The sequence below is a fragment of the Hordeum vulgare genome, chromosome 6H, assembly GCF_904849725.1.
Source record: "Hordeum vulgare subsp. vulgare chromosome 6H, MorexV3_pseudomolecules_assembly, whole genome shotgun sequence".
NCBI lineage: Eukaryota > Viridiplantae > Streptophyta > Magnoliopsida > Poales > Poaceae > Hordeum > Hordeum vulgare.
Genome location: NC_058523.1, coordinates 183,132,499 through 183,147,394, shown reverse-complemented (window position 1 = coordinate 183,147,394; position 14,896 = coordinate 183,132,499).

The following is a 14,896-nucleotide window of genomic DNA, read 5'->3' as shown; positions in this document are numbered from 1 at the left end:
GATCGGGGCACAACTCCAAGTCGTCCTGTAACCGTGGACAGGCCTATTCGAATAGTTAATTTTCATCCCTGCAGGGGTGCACCAAGTTTCCCGTCACGCTCGATAAACTCTGGCCGGACACACTTTTTTGGGTCATGTCCGGCCTCGGAACGTCGACATGTCGCAGCCCCACCTAGACTCAACAGAGAGGCCAGCCCGCCTGTCTAAATCCTAAGCACGCATGGGTCATGGGCCCATCACCCTTTGCGCTCCTGCACGAGGCGAGGGCGGCCGATGTCACTCCTAGCACCCCTTATTACAAGCGCGATGCATATCCGGACCACTCGGGCGCACGCCGCTCCATTGCTGACGTCTGAAGAGCTTCGACTGATACCACGACACCGAGTACCCATAACTTCTGCTGCGTAGCCGGTTAGTGCGAAAAGGTCTCCGAACAACCCAGATCAAATACCCAAATCCATTAACATTTTAATCAACTAATCGACACATCCACGCTGGAATCCACCCGCTTAACATTTATTCATCAATGTTCCCAATAACACGGTCAAGTAACCGTGTGGTTGTAACATCAGGGGGATCCGAGGCATCACTGTCGTTGGATTCCGAACGATGTAACCGTCAACGTGGACTTAGAGGAATCACCCTCAAGGGTCCCACACTTAAGGGGATGCACGATAGAGTCATCATCGGGAGTGGTGAAGGAGGAATCACCCTCGATAACCACAACCGACTAGCTGCACTGCACTACAGAGATATCATCATGAGTACTTCGCGAGGTGTCACCCTCGGTGCCCGATAGTAACTCTGTAGCGTCGTACAACTAAGGGGGGTGTAAGTGTTGTGTCGGGTCCTGGCTCGTCGATCAGGGATCGAGACTTGATGATAAAGCGGTGGCAACTGGACTAAGGGGGCAAAGGGGATGACTGAGCCACCTATACTAAGCAATTTAAAGTGCAGTACTGAAAGTAGCAGTTCATCAAAAACATGCTATGCATCAGAATAGGATCTATCTATAGCAATAGTAAAATTCTAATGCAAGCATGAGGAAGAAAGAATAGGCGGCATATGGATGATCAAGGGGTTTTTCTTGCCTTGTTGCTCTGCAGCAAAGGGTTGGTCGTCACGAGGGCAGTCGTACCCGTCAGCAACGTCAGTCTCGGGGTCTACCGGTAAGAAGAGGGGGGGGGGGGAAGAAACAATAAATATAACACCGATGCAAATACTAAGCATGACATGTCAAAGGAGGGTTAGGCATGAGCTAACGCAGTGCTATCTGTCATAGACGGGTCGGGAAAATATCAGATGATATTTCCCGGGTGTGTGGCTACTACCGGTCAAACGAAAACGGTGGAAAAATTCCACGTTTGCTATGCTAGGGGCACGAGACAAACGAACGGATAGCGTATCTGGGTTCGTGTCGCTCCGCTGATCAACTTTCATGTTCAAAATATTTTCATCTGACTTACGGTTTATTTTATATTATTTTTTAAAGTTTGATTCAATATTAGGAATTAAATAGATTTAAAGAATTCAGATATTTCAATTATGACATGAACAGTTAACAGTTACTTTGACTAGTCAAATATGACCATTGAGTGTAGTCACTAAGCCTTTGTGGACTTGGAATTGGAGGTGTGTGTAGCTAGCGAGAGCGAGCGCCTGTTGGAAATATGCCCTAGAGGCAATAATAAATTAGTTATTATTATATTTCTTAGTTCATGATAATCGTTTATTATCCATGCTATAATTGTATTGATTGGAAACACAATACTTGTGTGGATACATAGACAAAACACTGTCCCTAGTAAGCCTCTAGTTGACTAGCTCGTTGATCAAAGATGGTCAAGGTTTCCTGGCCATAGGCAAGTGTTGTCACTTGATAACGGGATCACATCATTAGGAGAATCATGTGATGGACTAGACCCAAACTAATAGACGTAGCATGTTGATCGTGTCATTTTGTTGCTACTGTTTTCTGCGTGTCAAGTATTTGTTCCTATGACCATGAGATCATATAACTCACGGACACCGGAGGAATGCTTTGTGTGTATCAAACGTCGCAACGTAACTGGGTGACTATAAAGATGCTCTACAGGTATCTCCGAAGGTGTTCGTTGAGTTAGTATGGATCGAGACTGGGATTTGTCACTCCGTGTGACGGAGAGGTATCTCGGGGCCCACTCGGTAATACAACATCACACACAAGCCTTGCAAGCAATGTAACTTAATGTAAGTTGCGGGATCTTGTATTACGGAACGAGTAAAGAGACTTGCCGGTAAACGAGATTGAAATAGGTATGCGGATGCTAACGATCGAATCTCGGGCAAGTAACATACCGAAGGACAAAGGGAATGACATACGGGATTATATGAATCCTTGGCACTGAGGTTCAAACGATAAGATCTTCGTAGAATATGTAGGATCCAATATGGGCATCCAGGTCCCGCTATTGGATATTGACCGAGGAGTCTCTCGGGTCATGTCTACATAGTTCTCGAACCCGCAGGGTCTGCACACTTAAGGTTCGACGTTGTTTTATGCGTATTTGAGTTATATGGTTGGTTACCGAATGTTGTTCGGAGTCCCGGATGAGATCACGGACGTCACGAGGGTTTCCGAAATGGTCCGGAAACGAAGATTGATATATAGGATGACCTCATTTGGTTACCGGAAGGTTTTCGTGCATTACCGGAAAAGTTTCGGGCTCATCGGTAGTGTACCGGGAGTGCCGGGAGGGGTGCCGGGGACCATCTGGAGGGGTGTCACGCCCCAAGGGGTCTCATGGGCTATGGGAAGAGATAAACCAGCCCCTAGTGGGCTGGAATAAGTTCCCACTAAGGCCCATAAGGTTTGAGAAGGAAAAAACACAAGGTGGAAAGAGTTTCCAAGTGGGAAGGTGGAATCCTACTCCAAGTAGGATTGGAGTAGGACTCCTCCATGTCCAATTTCGGCCAAACCTTTAGGTTTTGAGGCTGCCTCCTCCCCTCCCTCCCACCTATATATACGGAGGTTTTAGGGCTGATTTGAGACGACTTTTCCACGGCAGCCCGACCACATACCTCCACGGTTTTTCCTCTAGATCGCGTTTCTGCGGAGCTCGGGCGGAGCCCTGCTGAGACAAGGTCATCACCAACCTCCGAAGCGCCATCACGCTGCCGGAGAACTCTTCTACCTCTCCGTCTCTCTTGCTGGATCAAGAAGGCCGAGATCATCGTCGAGCTGTACGTGTGCTGAACGCGGAGGTGCCGTCCGTTCGGTACTAGATCGTGGGACTGATCGCGGGATTGTTCGCGGGGCGGATCGAGGGACGTGAGGACGTTCCACTACATCAACCGTGTTCACTAACGCTTCTGCTGTACGATCTACAAGGGTACGTAGATCACTCATCCCCTCTCGTAGATGGACATCACCATGATAGGTCTTCGTGCGCGTAGGAAATTTTTGTTTCCCATGCGACGTTCCCCAACAGTGGCATCATGAGCTAGGTTCATGCGTAGATGTCTTCTCGAGTAGAACACAAAATTTTTTGTGGGCGGTGATGTGCGTTTTGCTGCCCTCCTTAGTCTTTTCTTGATTCCGCGGTATTGTTGGATTGAAGCGGCTTGGATCGACATTACTCGTACGCTTACGAGAGACTAGTTTCATCGCTACGAGTAACCCCGTTGCTCAAAGATGACTGACAAGTGTCGGTTTCTCCAACTTTAGTTGAATCGGATTTGACCGAGGAGGTCCTTGGATGAGGTTAAATAGCAACTCATATATCTCCGTTGTGGTGTTTGCGTAAGTAAGATGCGATCCTACTAGATACCCATGGTCACCACGTAAAACATGCAACAACAAAATTAGAGGACGTCTAACTTGTTTTTGCAGGGTATGCTTGTGATGTGATATGGCCAACGATGTGATGTGATATATTGGATGTATGAGATGATCATGTTGTAATAGATAATATCGACTTGCACGTCGATGGTACGGCAACCGGCAGGAGCCATAGGGTTGTCTTTATAACTAACGTTTGTGCTTGCAGATGCGTTTACTATTTTGCTAGGACATAGCTTTAGTAGTAATAGCATGAGTAGCACGACAAACCCCGATGGCGACACGTTGATGGAGATCATGGTGTGACGCCGGTGACAAGAAGATCGTGCCGGTGCTTTGGTGATGGAGATCAAGAAGCACGTGATGATGGCCATATCATGTCACTTATAAATTGCATGTGATGTTAATCCTTTTATGCACCTTATTTTGCTTAGAACGACGGTAGCATTATGAGGTGATCTCTCACTAAAATTTCAAGACGAAATTGTGTTCTCCCCGACTGTGCACCGTTGCTACAGTTCGTCGTTTCGAGACACCATGTGATGATCGGCTGTGATAGACTCAACGTTCACTTACAACGGGTGCAAAACAGTTGCGCACGCGGAACACTCGGGTTAAGCTTGACGAGCCTAGCATGTGCAGACATGGCCTCGGAACACATGAGACCGAAAGGTCGAGCATGAATCGTATAGTTGATATGATTAGCATAGAGATGCTTACCACTGAAACTATTCTCGACTCACGTGATGATCGGACTTGAGATAGTGGATTTGGATCATGTACCACTCAAATGACTAGAGAGATGTACTTTTTGAGTGGGAGTTCTTAAGTAATATGATTAATTGAACTAATTGTCATGAACATAGTCTAATGGTCTTTGCGAATTACGATGTAGCTTGCGCTACAGCTCTACTATTTTATATGTTCCTAGAGAAAATTTAGTTGAAAGTTGATAGTAGCAAACTTTGCAGACTGAGTCTGTAAAACTGAGGATTGTCCTCGTTGCTGCACAGAAGGCTTATGTCCTTAATGCACCACTCGGTGTGCTGCACCTCGAGCGTCGTCTGTGGATGCTGTGAACATCCGACATACACGTTTCTGATGACTACACGATAGTTCAGTACAAAAATACTTAATGGCTTAGAAGCAAGGCGCCGAAAACGTTGTAAAACGTCACGGAACATAAGTGATGTTCTAAAGAGATGAAATTGTGATTTCATGCTTGTGCCCTTGTTAAGAGGTACAAGACCTCCAACAAGATTCTTTGTCCACAAAGTAAAGGAGAAAGGCTCAATCGTTGAGCGTGTGCTCAGATTGTCTGAGTACGACAATCACTTGAATCAAGTGGGAGTTAATCTTCCAGATGAGATAGTGATGGTTCTCCAAAGTCACTGCCCCCAAGCTGTGAGAGCTTCGTGATGAACTATAACATATCAAGGATAGATACAATGATCCTTAAGCGATTCGCAATGTTTGACACTGCGAAAGTAGAAATCAAGAAGGAGCATCAATAGTTGATGGTTAGTAAAACCACTAAGTTTCAAGAAAGGCGAGGGCTAGAAGGGATACTTCGTGAAACGGCAAAACAGTTGCTGCGCTAATGAAGAGACCCAAGATTAAACCCAAACCCGAGACTAAGTGCTTCTGTAATGAGGGGAACAGTCACTAAGGCGGAGCAACTCTAGATACTTGGTAGATAAGTGGGCTGGCAAAAGTCGAAAGAAGTATATTTGATATACATGATGTTGATGTGTACTTTACTAGTACTCCTAGTAGCATAAGGGTATTGGATACCGGTTCGGTTGCTAAGTGATTAGTAACACGAAATGAAAGCTACGGCATAAATGGAGACTAGCTAAAGGCGAGGTGACGATACGTGTTGGAAGTGTTTCCAAGGTTGATATGATCAAACGTCGCACGCTCCCTCTACCATCGGGATTGGTGTTAAACCTAAATAATCGTTATTTGGTGCTTGCGTTAAGCATGAACATGATTGGATCGTGTTTATTGCAATACGATTATTCATTTAAAGAGAATAATGGTTACTCTATTTGCTTGAATAATCACCTTCAATGGTTTATTGAATCTCGATCGTAGTGTTACACATGTTCATGATATTGGTGCCAAAAGATACGAGTTAATGATGATAGTACCACTTACTTGTGGCACTGCCGCTTGAATCATGTTAGTATAAATTGCATGAAGAGGCTCCATGCTGATGGATCTTTGTACTCACCTGATTTCGAATCACTAGTGACATGCAAATCATACCACATGAGCAAGGCCTTGTTTTCATTGAGATGAAACAAGATAGTAACTTGTTGGAAGTGATACATTTTGATGTATGCAGTCCAATGGGTGCTGAGGCACGCAGTGGATATCATTATGTTCTTACTTCAATGATGATTTGAGTAGATACTAGAGTATTTACTTAATGAATCACAAGTCTGAAATATTGAAAAGTTCAATTCTGTTTCGGAGTGAAGTTCGTCGTAACAAGAGGATAAACTGTCTACGATATGATCATAGAAATGAATATCTGAGTTACGCGTTTTGGTACGCAGTTAAGACAATGTGGAAATTGTTTCGCAGTTCATGCCACCTGGAACATCATAGTGTGATGATGTGTCTGAACGTCATAGCCACGCACTATTTGGGTATGGTGCATACTATGATGTCTCTTATCGAATTACCACTATCGTTTATGGGTTATGCATTAGAGACAACCGCATTCACTTTAAATAGGGCACCGCGTATTTACGTTGAGATGACACAGGATAGACTGAGGTTTAGAGAAATCTAAACTGTCGTTTCTTGAAAGTTTGGGGCTTCGACACTTATGTGAAAAAGTTTCAGTCTGATAAGCTCGAACCCAAAGCGGATAAATGCATCTTCATAGGATATCCAAAACAGTTGGGTACATCTCCTATCTCAGATCCGAAAGCAAAGTGTTTGTTTCTAGAAACGGATCCTTTCTCGAGGAAAGGTTTCTCTCGAAAGAATTGAGTGGGAGGGTAGTAGAACTTGATGAGGTTATTGAACCATCACTTCAACCAGTGTGTAGCAGGGTGCAGGAAGTTGTTCCTGTGGCGCCTACACCAATTGAAGTGGAAGCTGATGATGGTGATCATCGAGCATCGGATCAAGTTACTACAAGTCTCGTAGGTTGACAAGGTCGCGTACTACTACAGAGTGGTAAGGTAACCCTGTCTTGGAGGTCATGTTGTCGAGCAACAGTGAACCTACGAGTTATGGAGATAGCGAAGGTGGGCCCGGATTACGACAAATGGCTGGAAGCCATGAAATCTGAGAGAGGATCCATGTATGAAAACAAAGTGTAGTCTTTGGAAGAACTACTTGATGGTCAGAGGACTATTGAGTAAAGATGGATCTTTAAAGGAAAACAGACGATGATGGTGATAAGTCACTATTAAGAAAAGCTCGACTTGTCGCAAAGATGTTTTCGATAAGATCAAATAGTTGACTATGATGAGACTTTCTCACTCGTAGCGATGCTAAAAGTCTGTTAGAATTATGTTAGTTGTTGATGCATTATTTATGAAATATTGCACGTAGGATGTCAAAACATTGTTTTCTCGACGGTTTCCTTGAGCAAACATTGTATGTGATACAACCAGAAGGTTTTGTCGATCCTAAAGGTACTAGCAAGTATACAAGCTCCAGTGATCCTTCAATGAACTGGTGCAAGCATCTCGGAGTTGGAATATACACTTTGATGAGATGATCAAAGATTTTGGGTTTGTACAAGGTTTATGAGAAACTTGTATTTCCAAAGAAGTGAGTGGGAGCACTATAGAATTTCTGATAAGTATATGTGGTTGACATATTGTGGATCAGAAGTGATGTAGAATCTCTGTAAAGCATATAAGGTTGTTTGAAAGGAGTTTTCAAAGGAATACCTGGATTGCGCTACTTGAACGTTGGGCATCAAAGATCTATGGAGATAGATCAAAAACGCTTAATGAAAGTTTCAATAAAATGCATGCCTTGACAAGTTTTTGAAGGAGTTCAAAATAGATCAGCGAAGAAAGAGTTCTTGGTTGCATTGTGAGGTGTGAATTTGAGTAAGACTCAAAACCCGACCACGGCAGAATAAAGAGAATAGACGAAGGTCGTCTTCTATGCCTTAGCCGTAGAACCTAAAGTATGCCATGCTGTGTACCGCACCTGATGTGTGCCTTGACTCAAAGTATGTTGAGAGGTACAGAGAGTGATCCATGATTGAATCACTAGCAGCGGTCAAAATTTATCCTTAGTAACTAATGGACTAAGGAATTTTTCTCGATTATGGAGGTGGTTAAAGAGTTCGTCGTAAAGGGTTACGTCGATGCAAGCTTTGACACTAATCCGAATAACTATGAGTAGTGAAACGGATTTGTATAGTAGAGTAGATATTTGGAGCATTTCCGAATAGCACGTAGTAGCAACATCTATAAGATGACATAAAGATTTGTAAAGAACGCACGGATTTGAAAGTTTCAGAACCGTTGACTAAAACCTCTCTCACGAGCAAGACGCGATCAGACCCCATATGGGTGTTGGATTCGTTGGAATCACATGGTGATGTGAACTAGATTATTGACTCTAGTGCAAGTGGGAGACTGTTGGAAATATGCCCTAGAGGCAATAATAAATTAGTTATTATTATATTTCTTAGTTCATGATAATCGTTTATTATCCATGCTATAATTGTATTGATTGGAAACACAATACTTGTGTGGATACATAGACAAAACACTGTCCCTAGTAAGCCTTTAGTTGACTAGCTCGTTGATCAAAGATGGTCAAGGTTTCCTGGCCATAGGCAAGTGTTGTCACTTGATAACGGGATCACATCATTAGGAGAATCATGTGATGGACTAGACCCAAACTAATAGACGTAGCATGTTGATCGTGTCATTTTGTTGCTACTGTTTTCTGCGTGTCAAGTATTTGTTCCTATGACCATGAGATCATATAACTCACGGACACCGGAGGAATGCTTTGTGTGTATCAAACGTCGCAACGTAACTGGGTGACTATAAAGATGCTCTACAGGTATCTCCGAAGGTGTTCGTTGAGTTAGTATGGATCGAGACTGGGATTTGTCACTCCGTGTGACGGAGAGGTATCTCGGGGCCCACTCGGTAATACAACATCACACACAAGCCTTGCAAGCAATGTAACTTAATGTAAGTTGCGGGATCTTGTATTACGGAACGAGTAAAGAGACTTGCCGGTAAACGAGATTGAAATAGGTATGCGGATGCTAACGATCGAATCTCGGGCAAGTAACATACCGAAGGACAAAGGGAATGACATACGGGATTATATGAATCCTTGGCACTGAGGTTCAAACGATAAGATCTTCGTAGAATATGTAGGATCCAATATGGGCATCCAGGTCCCGCTATTGGATATTGACCGAGGAGTCTCTCGGGTCATGTCTACATAGTTCTCGAACCCGCAGGGTCTGCACACTTAAGGTTCGACGTTGTTTTATGCGTATTTGAGTTATATGGTTGGTTACCGAATGTTGTTCGGAGTCCCGGATGAGATCACGGACGTCACGAGGGTTTCCGGAATGGTCCGGAAATGAAGATTGATATATAGGATGACCTCATTTGGTTACCGGAAGGTTTTCGTGCATTACCGGAAAAGTTTCGGGCTCATCGGTAGTGTACCGGGAGTGCCGGGAGGGGTGCCGGGGACCATCGGGAGGGGTGTCACGCCCCAAGGGGTCTCATGGGCTATGGGAAGATATAAACCAGCCCCTAGTGGGCTGGAATAAGTTCCCACTAAGGCCCATAAGGTTTGAGAAGGAAAAAACACAAGGTGGAAAGAGTTTCCAAGTGGGAAGGTGGAATCCTACTCCAAGTAGGATTGGAGTAGGACTCCTCCACCTCCAATTTCGGCCAAACCTTTAGGTTTTGAGGCTGCCTCCTCCCCTCCCTCCCACCTATATATACGGAGGTTTTAGGGCTGATTTGAGACGACTTTTCCACGGCAGCCCGACCACATACCTCCACGGTTTTTCCTCTAGATCGCGTTTCTGCGGAGCTCGGGCGGAGCCCTGCTGAGACAAGGTCATCACCAACCTCCGGAGCGCCGTCACGCTGCCGGAGAACTCTTCTACCTCTCCGTCTCTCTTGCTGGATCAAGAAGGCCGAGATCATCGTCGAGCTGTACGTGTGCTGAACGCGGAGGTGCCGTCCGTTCGGTACTAGATCGTGGGACTGATCGCGGGATTGTTCGCGGGGCGGATCGAGGGACGTGAGGACGTTCCACTACATCAACCGCGTTCACTAACGCTTCTGCTGTACGATCTACAAGGGTACGGAGATCACTCATCCCCTCTCGTAGATGGACATCACCATGATAGGTCTTCGTGCGCGTAGGAAATTTTTGTTTCCCATGCGATGTTCCCCAACAGCGCCTCCATCTCTGCCGTCTGCCACTCCGACAGCGGCGTCCACCCCTTCCCGTCGCCGGTCGCTCCGACCCTGTCGACCACCCCTCCCACCGGGTCGCGTGCCCCTCCGCCGCTTCCCCGTGGTTCCCTCGTCGCCCTCCCCGGAACCCCTCGCCATGGACGCTAGCCCCAGATCGATCGCCTCCTCCTTCCGATGCAACGACGAGCAGCCCGTCGTCTCGGATCTAGGGCTCTCCTCCTACTCTGGTGGTTCTGAGGCGTCGGGCCCCGCTCCCCCTCGTGCCGGTGGTCGTGCAACCGGAGGCGGCCTCGCGGCAGCTGCACCCCTCGCGGCGTGAGAGGTCGAGGCTATATCACGGGCTGGGCGACCAGGGCGATCCCGCACCGCCCGCCCCTAGGCCTGTTGAAAGTGCAGTCATGCCCTTAATCGAGTTTTGGTGTTAATGACAACACATACATAGGAAACTAATCTTATTTGTTGAGTGTATCTCAGGATGGCTTTTAAAGTACTCTTAGTAGATCAAGAATTATGTGCCAAGGTGGCTTGAGAAGATCGGGACTTATATGTCAAGAAGGCTCGGGATTGAGAAAAGATGATGTAGCCTATCCTTTAATTTACTATTCTTGAGTATAGGGATCCCGCACTATTAAGAGGGGATCACAGGTTTTGCGATGAACTTGCTCAAACTACATCTCTACTTTTCTGCTCATACCACATCTCCACTGCTCTGCTTTGATCTCAAAACAGAACCAATGCCTCAGACATCCGGCTTCCTCCGAACGTCCGAGGGCCAAACGCCTGACCACTTCGGAAATCCGGAACCTTACACCAGAGCCAAAGTCTCGGACATCCGGCTCCCTCCGGACGTCCGAGGGCCGGACGCCCGACCACTTCGGAAAACCGGAACCTTGCACCAGAGTCAAATAACTCGGACTTCCGGCCTCCTCCCGTCGTCCGAGGGCCGGACGTCCGACCACTTTCGGAAATCCCGTGCCCTTGAACAGAGCTGAACTCTCGAACATCCGACCTTGAACATCCGACCTTCTCTTCGGACTTCCGGTCCCTGTTCGACTACACAGTGGCAAACTGATATGAACACTCCTTCAGTCGTCCGACGCCTGTCGGACGTCCTGAAACCGTCGGACGTCCAACCACTGTCAGACTTAAGTGACCCCAACGGTTATTTTAGTCTCCCCACTATATATACCACCTCCCACTTTGTGAGAGGGGGTCCAACACAGCAAGAACACTTACAAATACACCTTCTTCCTCACTCACTCTTGCCCACACCCAATCTTAGATGCCAAGAACATTTGTGAGCCCCTTTGAGTGTTGTTCTAATCAAAATATAGATCGTCTCCTTCTCCTCCTCTCCACCAAAGTGATTTGTGATTTAAGCAAGTTTTGAGCAATCCCCGTGATCTTGTTACTCTTGGAGGTTGGAGACTCCTAGGCGGTAGGAGTCTTCGGAGAGGAATCAAACCTTTGTGATTACCCCCGAAAAGTTGGTGAAGGTTTGGAAGCCACCTCAAGGATTACCACTAGTGGTTGAGAAACACCTTCATGGTGTTGTCTCAAAGGGAGAATAGGGTGAGCCTTCGTGGCGTTGGTGTGCCTTCGTGGTAACATCCGCCCCTCTAACGGTGACGTAGCTTCCCTCCAAGGAAGTGAACACCGAGATACATCCTCGTCTATCTTGGAGTTTTGGTTATCCCTAACCCTAACTCTCTACTTGTGTTAATCCTTATTACGTACTTGCATTTGATTATAGTTTACCGGTTGCCTTACTTTACTCTAAATAGCTTAGTCTTTGGCTTTGCAATTATTAGGCTCACTCTCATATTCCGCACCATTGCCTAAAATTGCTAAGTAACTATTAAAATTTAGAACTGTACATATTCACCCCCCTCTAGGTCCATCTCGATCCTTTTCAATTGGTATCAGAGCCTCGTGCTCTATTCTTATGGCTTAACCGCCCTAGAGCGAGATGGACGGGACTCCCATTAGTGTAGCTCCAGTGGAGAAGGACGGGACTTCCACAGAAGTCAGGTCCTTCACCCCTGAGGACCTGGAACGGGCCCTTGCCAAGCAAAAAGAGGAGCATGATGCTTCTCTTGAGACCTTGGTCCAAATGAGACTGGCCTCATTAACCACGGGGACAACCACGTCTCCGAGGGCCTCAGGGGAAAATGTGCCCGGTTCTTCATTTGGCCAACAACCTCCAGGCAATAACCAAACCAGTGTTCCATGGCTTTATGCTAGATCTCAAGTTGAGAAACCTAAGTACAATCCTGGAGTAAAACCTCCTTTGCTTGATGACAATTCCGATTTTGCTTTATGGAGAGTTGGTATGGAGGATCATCTTAGGTACGCCAATGATGAGATGTTGGACATCCTCGAGCATGGCTACCACCCTGTAGATCCAAGGTGCCTCACTCCCAGAGAAACTTATGACAAGCATCTCAACGACACTGCGATCATGTGGATAAGAAAAGGGATGAATGACAAGCAACCGAGACCTTACATACACATCACAAGCGCCAAGGAACTGTGGGACAACATTATAAGGACCAAGACCGGTACCTCCACTCTTCGGCTTGCTCAATATGAAATTGCCAAGGGGCAATTGCAGAACTTCTGTATGGAAAAGGGTGAATCTCCCAAGCAACTGCTAGAACGGCTCATGACTCTCGCCGCAGACATTGAGTCCCGTGACTGTGACAAGATGCAAGATGGTTTCAACCTGAACAAGAGATTTCTCGTGGACAAGTTACTTCATGCCCTTGCTCCATACCACCATCAAATGGTATGGGACATAAGGCAGCACCATGGGTTCAAATAAATGAACCCAGATGACATCATATCCACTTTCCAATTATTTGAAGAGTCAAAGGCAAATGCAACAAAGCACCTTGCCATGCATGGTACTTCAACACCAAAGATCAATCTTGCTTTGAAAGCCAAGCATGAATGTGATGAAGAAGAAAGTAAAGAAGAAGAGGGTGATGAAGACTTCGAAGATGGTGATGATGGTGACTCTGAGGAAAGCCCACCTTATGAGGACATTGCTCTCTTTGTAAAGAAGTTCAGTGCAGGAAAATTCAAGGGAAGATTCCCAAAGAAGAAAGTAAGAAAATGCTATAACTGTGAGGAAACCAACCACTTCTCAAATGACTGCCCTTATGAGAAGAGAGAAGATAAACCAAGGTTTCCTAAGACCTTTGTAAAGAAGAAATTGCCAAACCCTATGAACTCCAAGCTCAAGAGGAGAGATGGAAGAGCAATGGTTGCACAAGAAGAACCAGATCCAGAAGACGTTGGTGGGGTTGCCGGTGTAGCTTAGGATACACAAAACACCTTGAGGCTCGTCAACAAAAGTGGCGATGTTGTTCACTACAAATATATGAAAGACTACAAGGGCAAGGCCCACAAGTGTTTGATGGCAAAGACTGCCATAGAAGATGAGGAAGACCAAAGCTCCCATGATAAGGTTAAGGTAACCCCACGGTTAAACTCTTTCAGTCTAGTTTCTACCTCATCTGATGAGTACCTTGATGCGGAGGATCACTATGAGGACAATGACTTAGATCATCCTATGTTTGCCAAAATAAACAAATTTATGTGCTCTCTTAAAGGAAAGAAGCTCACTATGTTTCGCATACTTATGAAAATGGTGAGTAAGCACACCAATACCATCAAGGAACTCGAAACCCTCGTCACTGAGGAGAAGGAAAGGAATGAAATCCTTGAGCAGAAAGTCCTGTATGAGGAAGCACAAAATGATGCATTATGCTCATAAGTTGGTGAAAACCTTGATAAACATGCTAACGATCTTGCCTCCTTGAAAAAGGCTGAATCTGTGTGCAAAGAGTTATTAAATGATAAAAACAGACTTGTGAATTCTCATGCTTCTCTTTCTAAGGACTGTGAGCGCCTATCCTTGTCTCTCAAGGACAAGGAAGAGAAACTCACTGTTCTTACAAAGAGCTTTGAGGCACTCAAGGTTACTTACCTTGACACTTTAGCTAAGGCTTACTCCTCACCTATTATTAATGTTGATACCTGCACTGCTAACTCTAGTAGTGAACTGGCATCTATACTTGAGGAAAACTGTTCGCTAAAGGCACAGCTAGATAGAGGTCTCATGACATGCGCACAAGGGAAAAAGACTCTCAATGAGATCTTAAGTCAACACAATGAGGTCTTTGCCAGGGAAGGGCTTGGTTTTAATCCAAGCATCGCCAAGAAAAGTGTATCTCCTCTCAAGTGCACCACCCCGCTTAAAGAAACATTTGTACGATAGGGACACAAGGAGAAAGGTAAGGTTGTGAGTGGGTCGGCCACTAGGGGTTTGCCCACTCTCAACAAGACAACAGAGTTCATGCCTCCATCCTATGTACTTCGCAAATCAAAGGAAGGAGAGGTTTATGCTAAATTCGTTGGTCCCCGTAATGCATTCCGGTTTTATGCTATTTGGGTCCCTAAGACTCTTGTAACTAATGTGAGAGGCCCCATGACGAAATGGGCACCTCAAACCAAGTCTTAATTCGTGTACAGGCTGTTTTCTCCGGAGGAGTCAAATGGGTGATCGACAGCGGATGCACCAATCATATGACCGGAGATAGTAACTTGCTCTATGACT